This window comes from Ovis canadensis, chromosome 1 (assembly GCF_042477335.2).
Source record: "Ovis canadensis isolate MfBH-ARS-UI-01 breed Bighorn chromosome 1, ARS-UI_OviCan_v2, whole genome shotgun sequence".
Classification (NCBI taxonomy): domain Eukaryota; kingdom Metazoa; phylum Chordata; class Mammalia; order Artiodactyla; family Bovidae; genus Ovis; species Ovis canadensis.
The window spans coordinates 177,543,763-177,558,752 of NC_091245.1; the positions used below are offsets into that span (position 1 = coordinate 177,543,763).

Genomic DNA, 14,990 nt, shown 5'->3' on the forward strand with positions numbered 1-14,990 from the left:
AGAAAGTCATTATATTCTTTTTTAAAAAAGCTTTCTTTATGTGTTTGGCTTCACCAGATCTTAGTTGCAGCACGTGGGATCTTTGCTTTTCATTGCGGCATGTGGGATCTAGTTTCCTGATCAGCATGGAGTCTCAACCACTAGACCCCAGGAATTATTAGATGAAGAGTGGGACACCTATGAAGGTGAAGGTGAAGTTGCTCAGTCGTGTCCGACTTTGTGACCCTGTGGACTGTAACCTACTAGGCTTCTCCGTCATGGGATTCTCCAGGCCAGAATACTGTAGTGGATTGCCATTTCCTTCTCCAGGGGATCTTCCCGACCCAGGGATCGAACCTGGGTCTCCCGCATTGGAGGCAGACGCTTTAACCTCTGAGCCACCAGGGAAGCCTATAAACCGCCATGATTTATCCTGGATGGAGGAATGAATAGCAAGCATTAGTAACCATCTCCACCCCTTCCTACCCCTTTCAAAGCAACATTCCTTTCAGGAATATCCAAACTGTCATTTAGAGAAATCTTCAAGCCCTCCAAATTTCTATTCAGCTATCAGTTAGTCTCTTACCCACACAGATACTTTCATGAAAATCACACTACAAGAATGTCCTAGAGAAATGGGGAGTTCCAAGTACCCTAGGGTATATATACAAATTACTTTTGCTCCCCTACTCCATCTATAGACTCTGGTGACCTTGGGTTCAGATCTGCCACGGAAAATTGAGGCTTATTACATTTTATGCTTATCTTTGCAGAGTATTCTGCTCCTTGACTACCTGATAGAAGCACATCTTTTTTTTTTTTTTTCAATTTTTTTTAAAATTTATTGATGTCTTTCCCCACTTACTACCTATACTGGTTTCCCAGGGCTGCCATAACAAATTACCACAAACCTAGTGGTTTTATTTTATTTGAGTGACATCCATTTCATACAAACTTTTGAACTATTTCAGCACCTCAGATCTTAGAAATTAATACAGTCCTGACTTTGTTGGAGCATCCAAGATGTCTGTGTTAGTGAAAGGGAATATCTAGAATGAGCTTTGTCTGTTTTGTTTTTTTTTGGGCAGGTAAGTGATTGTAGTATGGCTGCTGATGGTTGCTCTACACATATATTAGTCAAGGTTCAGTCAGGGGACAGAAACCACATCAGTTATTGGAACAAAGAGAATTTAACACAAAGAATTGTTAGCTAGGGAGTAAACTTGGTAACTAGGTATGTAAAACTAGGGATGTTACCCTCTAAGATAACATCACAATTTATAAAATCATAGACTTTAAATATCTGATGTACAGTTTATAACGTTGTTTATACCTCACTTAAGCAATTATCTTAAAAAGGCTTTAATTATTAATAGGAGTATTTAAGAGTTTCAAAACTGACTCTTTCTGGAAGCTGTTACACATTAACCTGTACTTATACTTAGTTTATGGGCTTTCCATGTGGCTCAGTGGTAAAGAATCCACCTGCAGTGTGGGAGACGTAGGAACATGGTTTTGATCCCTGGGTCAGGAAGATCCCCTAGAGGAGGGCAAGGCAACCCACTCCAGTATTCTTGCCTGGAGAATTCCATGGACAGAGGAGTCTGGTGCACTACAGTCCATGGGGTCGCAAAGAATCAGACACGGCTGAAGCGACCGAGCATGCACACATACTCAGTTTATACTCTTAAACAGTAACTCTGCAGTTGCCGTATCAGTGACTTGCTTTTTAAAACTCATTATTCATTTTTGTTTCTGACTGCCCTGGGTCTTCACTGCTGCACACAGCCTCTCTCTAGTGAACGGGGACTGCTCATGTTTGCGGTGCTGGGGCTTCTTGTGGTGGTGGCTTCTCTTCTTTCAGAGCGTAGGCTCTAGGTGCTCAGCTTCAGTAGTTGCAGCTCACAGGCTTAGTTGCTCTGTGGCATGTGGAATCTCCCTGGACAGGTATCCAACCTGTGTTCTCTGTGTTGGCAGGCAGATTCTTATCCACCAGGGAAGTCCCAGTGCCTTGCTTTCATGTGGAGTTTTTCTACCCATCTACTCTTAGGTAGGAATGCTTGTTAGCATTGGTCTTCAACTCTGTTCCCAGTGAATCTTTTCTTCCTGGTGGGATTTTTGCAGCCCTTGTAGTCTAATATGATGTTTAGAGGGTGAAGCATTTTATTAATTCCTAGCATTCTCACCAGCCAGGTCAATGGAAAGAAGGATGGAGAAGCGAATAGTCTGCTATACTACACTACAACTAAGTACACCACCCATAGGGTGATGTCTGCTCTCCGCTTTCCAACATTGTGTTCTTTGTAACTGTGCAGCATCCTGTACCTGAAAACCTTCCAGATCTCTCATGAAATATTTGATTTTATAAAATCCTTGTGGAGAAAAGCTGTAACAATCAAGACTTGCTGATTAAGAATGAGGTCAGCAATAGAGTTTTAGAATCTTTTTTTTTTTTTCTCTGTATTGTTAAATAATTCAAAAAATATCTAGTGGACACCTATATGCCAGGTACACTAAGTTGTTTTATACTTCTAGAGGTTTTTTATTCAAAGTGTGTTTAGCAGAACACCACCAGCATCACCTAGGAGCTTATTAGAAATGCAGAATCATAGTCCTCCTCCAGACATACAGAATCAGTATCTGCATTTTAACAAGATTCCTCAGTGACTTGTGTGTATATTCGAAAGGCACTATTTGAGAGAGTTCTCCTTAGCTCTGCTGCTTAAATACTGCTATGACTTTGAGAAAATAACTTCACTTCTCTAAGATATTAACAAATGAGGGGATGGAAGTGATGGAAACTTCTTCACATATTATTTGCTGTTGTTCAGTTGCTAAGTCATGTCCGACTCTTTGCAACCGCATGAACTGCAGCACATCAGGCTTCCCTGTCCTTCAGTATCTCCCAGAGTTTGTTCAAGCTCATGTCCATTGAATCAGTGATGACATCCAACCATCTCATCGTCTGTCGCCCCCTTCTCCTCTCACCCTCAGTCTTTCCCAGTGACAGCGTAACAGGCAGGAAGGCCAGGGGTCTCCAAATGGAGGAAATAGGCTGCAAGTTTCAGACATTTTTTATCTCTCCCTTAAGCTGCAGGAGGAAACAAACTTCAAGTGTCAGATTTTTTTCTCTTAAAATTCTGTGTTGCCATGACAACACCTGCTTCCACCTGAACTTAACTTTTCTGAAACCTTGAACTAACCAATGTGTTTTTCTAACGGAAATATTTTCCTAAGCTATGTTAATCAAGCTGTGTATTTGCTTTGGAATTTGCCTTTCTTCAAAATGGTTCCACCTAAGACTAACTTTTCTTTTCTCAAACCTTGGGCTGATAATAGCTCAACAAACCAGAATTGATATCAATTGTTTTATGGCTGGGGGATGACACACCTCTTGCCATCCTATCTCAAAAATGCATATTGTGGGAGAGGGGCCTGGTGAAACTCCATCAGCCTTGAGGCGCCTCTGTTATCTGAGTAACAGCTTTCTAACAGACGTAAAACATCCAGCTAAAGACTAGCAGGGGAGCACTCTTTCTGCCCACTTCTGATGTCTATGTCAGAAGCTTTCTCTATCTCTTTTATACTTTCAGTTCAGTTCAGTTGCTCAGTCGTCTCCAACTCTGTGACAACATGGACTGCGGCACACCAGGCCTCCTTGTCCATCACCAACTCCCAGAGCATACTCAAACTCATGTCCATTGAGTCAGTGATGCCATCCAACCATCTCATCCTCTGTTGTCCCCTTCTCCTCCCTCCTGCAATCTTTCTCAGCATCAGGGTCTTTTCAGATGAGTCAGTTCTTCGCATCAGGTGGCCAAAATATTGGAGTTTCAGCTTCAGCATCAGTCCTTCCAATGAATAGTCTGGACTGATTTCCCTTAGGATGGACTGGTTAGATCTCCTTGCAGTTCAGGGGACTCTTAAGAGTCTTCTCCAACACCACAGTTCAAAAGCATCAATTCCTCAGGGCTCAGCTTTCTTTATAGTCCAACTCTCACAAGCATATATGACTATTGGAAAAACCATAACTTTGCTTAGATGAACCTTTGTTGGCAAAGTAATGTCTCTGCTTTTTAATATGCTGTTGAGGCTGGTCATAACTTCTCTTCCAAGGAGCAAGCCTCTTTTAATTTCATGGCTGCAGTCACCATCCACAGTGATTTGGAAGCCCAAAAAAGTCTGTTACTGTTTCCACTATTTCCTCATCTATTTGCCATGAAGTGATGGGACCAGATGCCATGATCTTGGTTTTTTGAATGTTGAGCTTTAAGCCAAGTTTTTTACTCTCCTCTTTCATCAAGAGGCTCTTTAGTTCTTCACTTTCTGCCATAAGGGTGGTATCATCTGCATATCTGAGGTTATTGATATTTCTTCTGTCAATCTTGATTCTAGCTTATGCTTCATCCAGTTCAGCATTTCGCTTGATGTACCTGGAGAATCCCATGGACAGAGGACTCTGGTGGGTTACAGTCCATGGAGTCGCAAAGAGTCGGATACGACTGAGCAACTAACACACACACATGCACTCTGCATGTAAGTTAAGTAAGCAGGGGGACAATATACAGCCTTGACATACTCCTTTCACGATTTGTAACCAGTCTATTGTTCCATGTCCAGTTCTAACTGTTGCTTCCTGACCTGCATACAGATTTCTTAGGAGGCAGGTCAGATGGTCTGATATTCCCATCTTTTTCAGAATTTTCCAGTTTATTGTGATCCACATAGTTAAAGGCTTCAGCATAGTAAATAAAGCAGAAGTAGATGTTTTTTCTGGAACTCTTGCTTTTCGATGATCCAATGGATGTTGGCAATTTGATCTTTGTTCCTCTGCCTTTTCTAAATCCAGCTTGAACATCAGGAAGTTCACGGTTCACGTACTGTTGAAGCCTGGCTTGGAGAATTTTGAGCATTACTTTGTTAGCATGTGAGATGAGTGCAATTGTGCAATAGTTTGAGCATTCTTTGGCATTGCCTTCTTTGGATTGGAATGAAAACTGACATTTTCTAGTCCTGTGGCCACTGCTGAATTTTCCAGATTTGCTGGCATATGAGTGCAGCACTTTCATGGCATCATCTTTCAGGATTTGAAATAGCCCAACTGGAATTCCGTCACCTCCACTAGCTTTGTTCATAGTGATACTTCTTAAGGCCCACTTTACTTCACATTCCAGGATGTTGGCTCTAGGTGAGTGATCACACCATCGTGATTATCTGGGTCATGAAGATCTTTTTTTCGTGGTTCTTTTGTGTATTCTTGCCACCTCTTCTTAATATCTTCTGCTTCTGTTAGGTCCAGACCATTTCTGTCCTTTATTGTGTCCATCTTTGTGTGAAATATTCCCTTGGTATCTCTAATTTTCTTGAAGAGATCTCTAGTCTTTCCCATTCTATTGTTTTCCTCTATTTCATTGCACTGATCACTGAGGAAGGCTTTCTTATCTCTCCTTGCTATTCTTTGGAACTCTGCATTCAAATGGGTATATCTTTCCTTTTCTCCTTTGCTTTTCACTTCTCTTCTTTTCATAGCTGTTTGTAAGGCCTTCTCAGACAATCATTTTGCCTTTTGGCATTTCTTTTTCTTGGGAATGGTCTTGATCACTGCCTCCTGTACAGTGTCCTGAACCTCCATCCATAGTTCTTCAGGCACTCTATCAGATCTAATCCCTTGAGTCTATTTGTCACTTCTACTGTATAGTTGTAAGGGATTTTATTTAGGTCATACCTGAATGGTCTATTGGTTTTCCCTAATTTAATTTAAGTCTGAATTTGGAAATAGGAGTTAATGATCTGGGCCACAGTCAGCTCTCGGTCTTGTTTTTCTGACTGTATAGAGCTTCTCCATCTTTGGCTGGAAAGAGTATAATCAATCTGCAAAGAATATAATCAATTTTATACTTTAGTAAAAACTCCAGTACTTTGGCTACCTCATGTGAAGAGTTGACTCATTGGAAAAGACTCTGATGCTGGGAGGGATTGGGGGCAGAAGGAGAAGGGGACGACAGAGGATGAGATGGCTGGATGGCATCACTGACTCGATGGACATGAGTCTGAGTGAACTCTGGGAGTTGGTGATGGACAGGGAGGCCTGGCGTGCTGCCATTCATGGGGTCGCAAAGAGTCAGACACGACTGAGCGACTGAAGTGAACTGAACTGAATGCTTTATTAAACGAAAGCTCTGAGCAATCAAGCCTTGTCACTGGCCCTGGATTGAATTCCTCTCCTCCAGAGGCCAAGAATCTCAGCATCTTTCATGGCTCAACAACAACCTGTGTTCTTTGGGGCTTGTCCAGGTTCTTCGGGGCTTGTCCATGATCTTCAGGCCCAGGTAAGAACACTCAAGACCTCAAGGCTCTCTGCTTTCTCAGTATACACATTTTCTGCTGTACTTTAATAACTCTATGGTGTGCTTATATGAGTTAATGAGACACCCTGCATGAAGCAAGTGTTGAGCCCTGCTCTGTGGTTTTGAGATGCCTCTTAATGACTGAAGGAAGCCCCCAAAAGGGGAAGCTTATTGGGGGTTTATACCAACCTGCCAATGCCAAGAGACACCCAATATCCCTGTAAGGGGAACAGCCAGAGATGGGCAAAACATGTGGACCGAATTTTCCTTCCTCAGTCGTCCTTTCCTGGTCTCTTTGACCATTTCATAATTGCATGGGGAATTAGAGCTACTAGCCTAATCTGTTGGATCATAGACTTTCAAGGGAATTGTGATCCATGCTGTTACTATGTACTTTTACTTAGAACCCAAGTATGGAAGCACCTAGCCTTGCTAAGAGCTGAAAGTTACAAAAGCACGTTTGGGAACTAGGCAGAACTCTAGCTCCAGGAACATCTCTCAGTCTAGAGGTCATTCTCTTAGCTGTCTGCCTCAGGGGCCAGTGACCTGAAAGTGAGTCTTTGTCCCGGCTGTGCCTCTTATCTGTGTGGATAGAAGCATTTCTGGTGACCATGAGGTTTTTGAGAACACAGATCCGGAATTGCAAGATGTGGTTAGATTGGAATCGTAATGGGCTTCTTCTTTTGGTAGTGCTGGTTCTTAGCAGACCAGAGAAGGCTCTCTGATGGCTTTTGTCCCAACTCCCTATATATTCCTTTTGTGTAATCTGTGGAAATGAACTGGAAGGATTGGCCCTAGTAACTTGACAGCAATCACTTTTTCCTCGCTGACCATCCCTCCACAACTGCTTTTGCTTTCACATATGCTGGCGTGGTGGCACTCAGAAGGGACATCTTGGTTGTTGTTCATCTCTTTACAATTCACTGCTTCTACTGCGGTCAGGACTGTGCTCAGGAATGTATGTAGGTGCACAGAACACGGATGCTTCCCCTAGGAGTCCTAGCTTAGGAAACATTCTGGGAAACTACTCTGCTCCACCCCAGGTGGCATCAGAGGAAATGGGAAAGTCAAACACAGGTGTTGGTGGTAAGGAAGTGGACATCAGTCTAGGATGCCATCAGGTCTACCCTTGGTGCATCTCCACCCCACCTCGGTGGTAGAACCGGGAGGGACGAGACGCCTGCGTCGGTAAGGAACAGACCAGGGAAGGAAAGCTTCGGTGGACAGTCTGTCTACATCTGCAATCTAGAGCAGGGAAGGACACTTCTGGTGGAAAAAAAGCCACAGCTGCGGATGCTGCTATTTTCTCTCTTACAGAGCTAGCAGTTCCAGAACCACTCCTTTAAAGTGTGTTTTTTTAAAAAGCTGGGACAGGTTTGATCTCCAGAGTTTAAAAAGACATGCCTGATTTTCTTCTGTTATACTCAATGGCCCTGGTATCCTTTGGAAGATGGGGAATGCTGGCCTGTTGAAGGGTCTCTTAATTATGATACTGTTTTACAACTAGACCGGTTCTGTAGAAAATAAGAGAAATGGGTAGAAGCGACATATGTGTTGCTCTTTCATCTCTCTGCGAAACATGCCAGTCTTGTGTCCTAAGGGTACAGAGTTGGGTGTGAAACCTACACAGCTGCTTCCTGTTCTCTTACTTTGCCCCTGTATGTGGGGCTCTCAACTGAACAGGCTGAGAATCAGGGCACTCTTCTAGGGGAGATTGCCTCAGTCTCCATAGACTATTTAGAGGATCCAAAAAGTACATAGAAGGCTTTATGGGGCTAGTTTTACTTTATAACCTTACTTGGAGAGATGTAATACATGTCTTAGGACAAACGGTGACTCCTGACTCGAGAGCTTGAGTTTTGGGGGAAGCTACTACTCTTGGAGATGAATGGCTTGAACGTGAGATGAGAGGAAAGAGGGAACACAAAATAGCCCTACTCCCTACTGGGAGACAAGCAGTTCCCATGACAGAGCCAGACTGGGACTATAACATGGCTAAAAGAGGGTGGGATCAGAACCACTTTGTCATTTGCATTATTGTAGGGCTTCAAGTGAGCACATGCTAAAACTTTATGCTAAGTTGGCTGATATAGAACAAGGAGAGAAGGAAACTCCTGATAAACTCCTGGTAAATTCCTAGATAGACTCTGGGGGAGGCTCTCTGCCAATTTACTGACATTGATCTCAAATGTGCAGGGAAGAAATGATCTTACAGATAGATTTCTCATTCACTTGGCTTCTGATATCAGCCATAAATTATGAAAACAGGTGTTTGGACCAAGTCAGTCTTTAAAAAAAAACTGTTGCAGCTGGCTCAGATGGTGTATTATGGTAGAGAATACGAGGAGGAAAATAAGAGACAAAAAAGACCAGGGAAAGATTGAAGCCCCAACGATGACTGTTAGACTTTCTCTGAAACAGCCTGAGAAAAATGCCCAGAAGGACCCAGGTGAAAGGGAACAGACTTGTTATTACTGTGGAAAGGAGGGGCATCTCAAGTAGGATTGCCCTCAGGCATCTAAGTCACCCCAGGCTCCATGTTCAGTCTGTAAAGGACCATAGTGGAGAGGAGACTGCCCTATGAGATGTAGGCCCCAGGGGTCAGACTCTCAAGACAATTGGGACTTACAGTGCCCCGGGGTCCCCACACAAGCTCATGTCCTAATTACACCTGAGGAAACTGGGGTATTAATAACTGTGGAGGGCCAATCAGTCAATTTCTTTTGGACACTGGGGCAAATTTCTCTGTGCTCACTGAAGCCCCTGGTTTGCTTTCCTCCCAACCCACTACTGTAATGGGACTGTCAGAACGAGCCAAATGCTATTGTTTCAGTCATCCTTTAAGCTGTGACTGGAATTCTGTGCTGTTTTCTCACGAGTTTCTAATCGTGCTGGATTCTCTGTCACCTCTTCTGGGGAGGAATATACTGAGCAAGGTCCAGGCCTCTGTTTTCATAAATATGGAGCCTGCTCTTTCTCTCCCATTAATTGAACAAAAGGTAAATCCTAAAGTGTGGGCTGATGGAAAAACTGTGGGTCAAGCACAAAATGCTCTTCCTGTCTTTATCAAGCTCAAAGACCCTCGCTTATTTCCACATCAAAAGCAGTACCTGCTAAAGCCCTACATAAAGGAAGGGTTAAAACCCATCATTGAGAATTTAAAGGAGCAGGGGCTATTAATTCCCTGTAACAGTCCATGCAACACTCCTATTTTTGGGTATAAATAAATCAAATGATAAATGGAGACTAGTTCAATATATTTGAATAATAAATGTCTAATCCTTTTACTTCATTGTCTGAAATTCCTGAAAGAGCTAAATATTTTTCAATCATTGATTTGAAGGATGCTTTCTAGAGTTAAGCCTATATTAAATCATCTTCTACCTGTGACTTTAAGACAATTGAGAGTATTCTTGGGCATTACAGGCTATTGCTGCATTTGGATTCTGGGTTATGGGGAACTTGTCCAGCCTTTATATAAACTTATAACTGAGACTTAGCAGGTCCAAGCCAGTCTCTGAGTCACCAGAGACTCAAAAGGCTTTTAAGATTCTTTAAAATGCTCTCTTGCAGGCTTCTGCTTTGAGCTTGCCCACAGGATCAGAGTTTAGTTTGTTTGTTACTAAAAAAAAGCTATAGCCACATTGCTTAAGGGTAATTTCTACTATTGTTTTGCTAATGCCTAAAGCTCATAAGTATACTAATAGGCAAAATTTTACTGTACTGACTTCTCATGATGTAAGAGGGATCTGAAACTCTAAAGTTCAGAGTGACAATGGTTCTGCCTTTAAAGCTGCTGTAACTCAAGGGGTGTTGAAAACTCTAGGAATAGAATATCACTTACACTGTTCCTGGAGACCCCAATCTTCAGAAAAAAATTGAAAAGGCTAATGACATTATTAAGAGGCATCTGTGTAAGCTAACTCAGGAAACACAAGGCAATTGGTTTAAAGTTTTACCCATAGCTTTAATGAGGGCTCAAACTGCCCCTAAGAAGGGACTGTCTCTATGGCAGACTGTTTTTGTGAGCAGATATTGTCATAGACCCTGAAGCCTTAGAATTAACTATGTGACCAAGCTTTCAGGTTTTCAACCTCCTCATCAATTGAAGGCTTCCCACGGTGGGTTTCTCCACTTCAAGGAAAGGACTTTCTTCAACTCTGCAAATATCTTCACCAACAACAATCATATGCAACACCTCTTCTTGGTCTGATGACATCTAACAATCCTAAGATGGACTGATATAACATATTGTACTTTAACTATGAACATAACGTGACTTTTAATTTTGATTAGGTTTTAACTTGGTTTAATGACTATTTTGCCTTACATTTGTAACTGTAAAATGCGGTTTGTTTCTAACCATCTGAAAGCTTTTAAATTACAAATGGTTATCTAGGCTCCTACGAGTGCCACAGCCTCCTCCAACTATTACTTGGGGCTCCTGGGATCAGAGACCCTCAATATGAGGGTTAAGAGAATATGTTGCCTCAACAATTTAGGGACCACGCCTCTCAACAGCAGGAAGTAGTTATGGAATGAAAACGACCTTCTTTTCCCTTGGCAACATAATTCTCCTATAAGAAAAGGGGAGAGGGGAATGAGAGAGTCAGTTCCTAGGCAGGTTGATAAGAAGTCCGGGGTCCTCAAGGAGGAGAAAGGGGTCTGGGGCTCTCAAGGAGGAGAAAGGGGTCTGGAATCCTCAAGAAGGAGGAAAGGACAAACATTTTTTCCCACATTCCTTAGTAAGGATTATATAACATAATGTATCCTGCTTGAGGACATGTTTCTCCTTCCTGAAAACTTTCTGACTAATCCTGTTGTCTTAAAATGTATATTATGGGAGTGGGTCTAGTAATATCTTTACAACCTTGTGACATTCTTTTGATTTATTTTAGTAACCAATTAAAAAGTAATAATTCCCTTGCTAAGACTAGGGAAGAGGGCATTCTCCATCTCCCTTCTGAAGTCTATGTCAGAAACTTTCTCTGTCCCTCTGCTACACAAAAGCTCTTGGGTGATCAAGCCTGGCCCCTGGACCGAAGCTAAATCTTCTTTTTCGGAGATCATGAATTTGACATCATTCACTGTAAGCTATCACCAGCATCAGGATTTTTCCCAGTGAGTTGGTTCGTCATATCAGGTGGCCAAAGTATTGGAGTTTCAGCTTCAGCATCAGTCCTTCCAGTGAATATTGAGGGTTGATTTCCTTTAGGATTGACTAGTTTGATCTCCTTGCTATCCAAGGGACTCTCAAAAGTCTTCTCCAGCACCTCAGTTTGAAAGCACCAATTCTTTGGCACTTGGCCTTCTTTATGGTCCGACTCTCACATTCGTACATGACTATTGTATTATTGGGGGCATATAATTTAGACAGACTTCCTAAAGCACTTAACATACTGGCTGGTATCTAGTAAGTGTTTTTAGAAGAGTTAGCCCTGGTATTGCAAATCTGAAGGCAGTCAGTAGACCCAGGACTTGGTCTTCTTTGAGTTTTTGGCAGAAGCAGCCATTTTCCTGCCTTTCTGTTGTTCATATTGCTTCATCATTCCCCTCTGCCATAGCCTTGTCCCCAGCTGTATTGCACAGAAGTTTGCTAACTTAGAATATGTCATTGTGTCAGGGGAAAATCAGTTCCCTTCTTTCACATTCATGACATTTAGACTTAAATTTGTTTTCTTTTTTGCCCACAAAATAACAATGGAATTTGAGAAACAAACAAACAAACAAAAAGAAAGCTAAAAGAAATTAGCCATTAAATCTTTTCTGTAAACCTCTTCTTGAAGCCACTTCACTTCTAGTTCACTCATTTGTCCATAATGCTGACAGAGATACGACGAGCCCAGTATTGTTTCCTGGATTGGATCCTGGATTGGAAAGGGGAGAGGAAAAGTGAACGTCTTAATTCCAAATGTCTTAATAAAATACTGTCTGGGTGACCTAAACAACAAAAGTTTATTTTCTGCTAGTTCTGGATGCTGGAGTTAGAGACTAGGATGGCAACATGCTGGGTTCTGATGAGAACTCGCTTCAGGGCTTGCAGATGGATGCCATCTCACTGTGGATTCGTAAGGCTTTTCCTCTCTTCCTCATTTTATAAGGTCGCTGATCTCATCATGAAGCCCCTACCTTCATAATGTACCCTAACCCTTATCACTTCCCAAAGGCCCCACTTCCAAAACCATCACATTGATGGTTAGAGTTTAACATATGAATTTCAGGGGGACACAAACATTTAATCCAAGAAGGGACTAAAGTTTATTTATAAAGTTGTTATTTATTTCAATAGGTGACACTATTGGACATTGAAAATTTTTTTTCATTTTTTTATTGATACAAAATTAGATTCATTGTGTTAATGATTTACCCAAAAATTAGGTATTCAAATGTGATTATTTCTTATTTTCCTTAAAGCTAGCTAGTGCTTTAGTAAATTTTACCATGTTGGGTCTTTTTAAAAATTAAATTTATTTATTTTTGGCTGTGCTGGGTGTTCCTTGCTGTGTGAGGGCTTTCTCTAGTTTCAGTGAGCAGGGGCTACTCCCTTGTTGCAGTGTGTGGGCTTGTGGGCTTCTCATTGCTGTGGCTTTTCTTGTCTCGGAGCATGGGCTCTAGGATGTGTGGACTCCGTAGTTGTGGCTTACAGGTGCCCTGAGGCATGCATGGTCTTCCTGGATCAGGGATCAAACCTGTATCCCCTGCATTGGCAGGCAGATTCTTAACTTCTGGACCACCAAGGAAGTCCCTTAAAATATATTTTTTAATTGGAATATAATTGTTTTACAATGTTGTGTTAGTTTCTGCTGTACAATGACATGAATCATCTGTAAGTATGCATATATCCCCTTCCCCTTGAGCCCCCTTCCCACCCCCACCATCCTACCCCTCTAGGTGGACACTGGGGATGTGGAATTAAATGATGATGAAGCTCTTCTAGATAAAGTGATACATGTAATTTTCAGAGAAGAACTGGATGTATTTAAGGGCTTTAAACAACAACAGTGCTGTTATCCAGAGATTAAAATAGGATGATTTATATTGCAGATTCTCCTTTCCTTTTGTTGGATTTCATGAAGAATCTTAGTACAGAGCTGGCTGGCCACCTCGGTCTCCCTAATTCTAACAACCTCCAGATTATGCCCATTCCATTCATGTCTATATCCTCAGACACAAGCATAGTGCCTGGTGCAGGACAGACACCCCATACATCTGTGTTCCAGGTTAGGCCAGACCCCAGTGAAGCATCTCTGCTTCATCTTTCTGGTGTTTCCATTACCTGTGTTTTTTGGGGAGGGAAAATTAATTTCAAACCTACAGAAAAGATACAAGAATAATAAAAAGACATGTCATGAATCCATTACCCAAATTCACTAATATTTTTCAATTTTTAGCAGTTTATTTTAAAATAACTTCATTCTTAAAGATTTGAAAGACAAATACAATTTAATAATGATACAATGAACTACCCTATACACTTCACCCAGGTTTCCTAATTATGCACATTTGTCTTCATTTTCTCCCATATATCATTTTCTTTTTGAAATGTTTGAGGTTAAGTTGTAGACATGTTTCCAAATTACTCCTGAATACTTTGGTGTATATTTACTAAAACAATGACACTTGGATGTGTAAATTCAACATCCCCATTGAATTCAGGACATTAACATGGCAACAATACTTTTATCTAATCCACAAAATCCATGCACGTTTCTCCAGTTGTCTAATATAGAAAGGAACAGAGGACTTCCCTGGCAGTCCAGTGGTTAAGACTCTGTGATTCCAGTGTAGGGGGTACAGGTTCAATCCCTGGTTGGGGAAGTAAGATCACATGTGCCATGTGGTGTGGCCACAGGAAAAAAAAATAAAAGAGGAATAGTAGTAACAAAATTATTGCCCTTCCCTCCTTTCCTTTCTGGTTCAAAATCCAATTCAGAAAATCATGCATTGTATTTCATTGTCATGTCTGTTTAGTTTCTTTCAGTCTGTACTTCCTTAGGTTCTCTTTGTTTTTCATGATTTTGACATTTTTAGAATATATATAGGTTAGTTATTTTATAGAATTTCCTTCAGTTTGAATTACTCTGTTTTTTTTTTTTTTTATGGCTATATTCAGGATATACTTTTTGGTGTGAACACAGAAATGGTGCTGTTTTCAATGCCTCATGTCAGAAGGCACACATTATGTTTTCTCATTACTAAAGATAGTCAGTTGAGGAATTAATAGATTCTGGGGGGAATTTATTTTGAGACTATGTACATACATATTCTTTTTCTCATCAAAATTTTATCCTATGAACCCTCCTACACTGCTGGTGGGAATGTAAATTGTTACAGCCACTATGTAGAACACTATGGAGGTTCCTTAAAAAACTAAAAATAGAAGCACCATCAGTCAGTTCAGTTCAGTTCAGTCTCTCAGTCTGGTCCAACTCTTTGCGACCCCATGAATTGCAGCACCCCAGGCTCCTCTGTCCTCCACTATTTCCTGGAGTTTGCTCAAATTCATGTCCATTGAATCAGTGATGCTAACTATCTCATCCTCTGCTGCCCCTTCTCCTTTTGCCTTTAATCTTTCCCAGCCTCAAGCTCTTTTCCAATGAGTTGGGCGAAGAGTTGACTCATTGGAAAAGACTTTGACACTGGGAAGGATTGGGGGCAGGAGGA

At 41.5% G+C, this 14,990-nt stretch overlaps 1 non-coding gene across 1 annotated transcript; it reads right to left on the reverse strand.

Annotated features, from left to right (window-relative positions):
• Positions 1-315: 315 nt before the first annotated feature.
• Positions 316-387, reverse strand: TRNAW-CCA (transfer RNA tryptophan (anticodon CCA)). The gene has a single exon. It is a non-coding gene; the product is annotated as a tRNA-Trp (tRNA).
• Between the last annotated feature and the right edge of the window lie 14,603 nt (positions 388-14,990).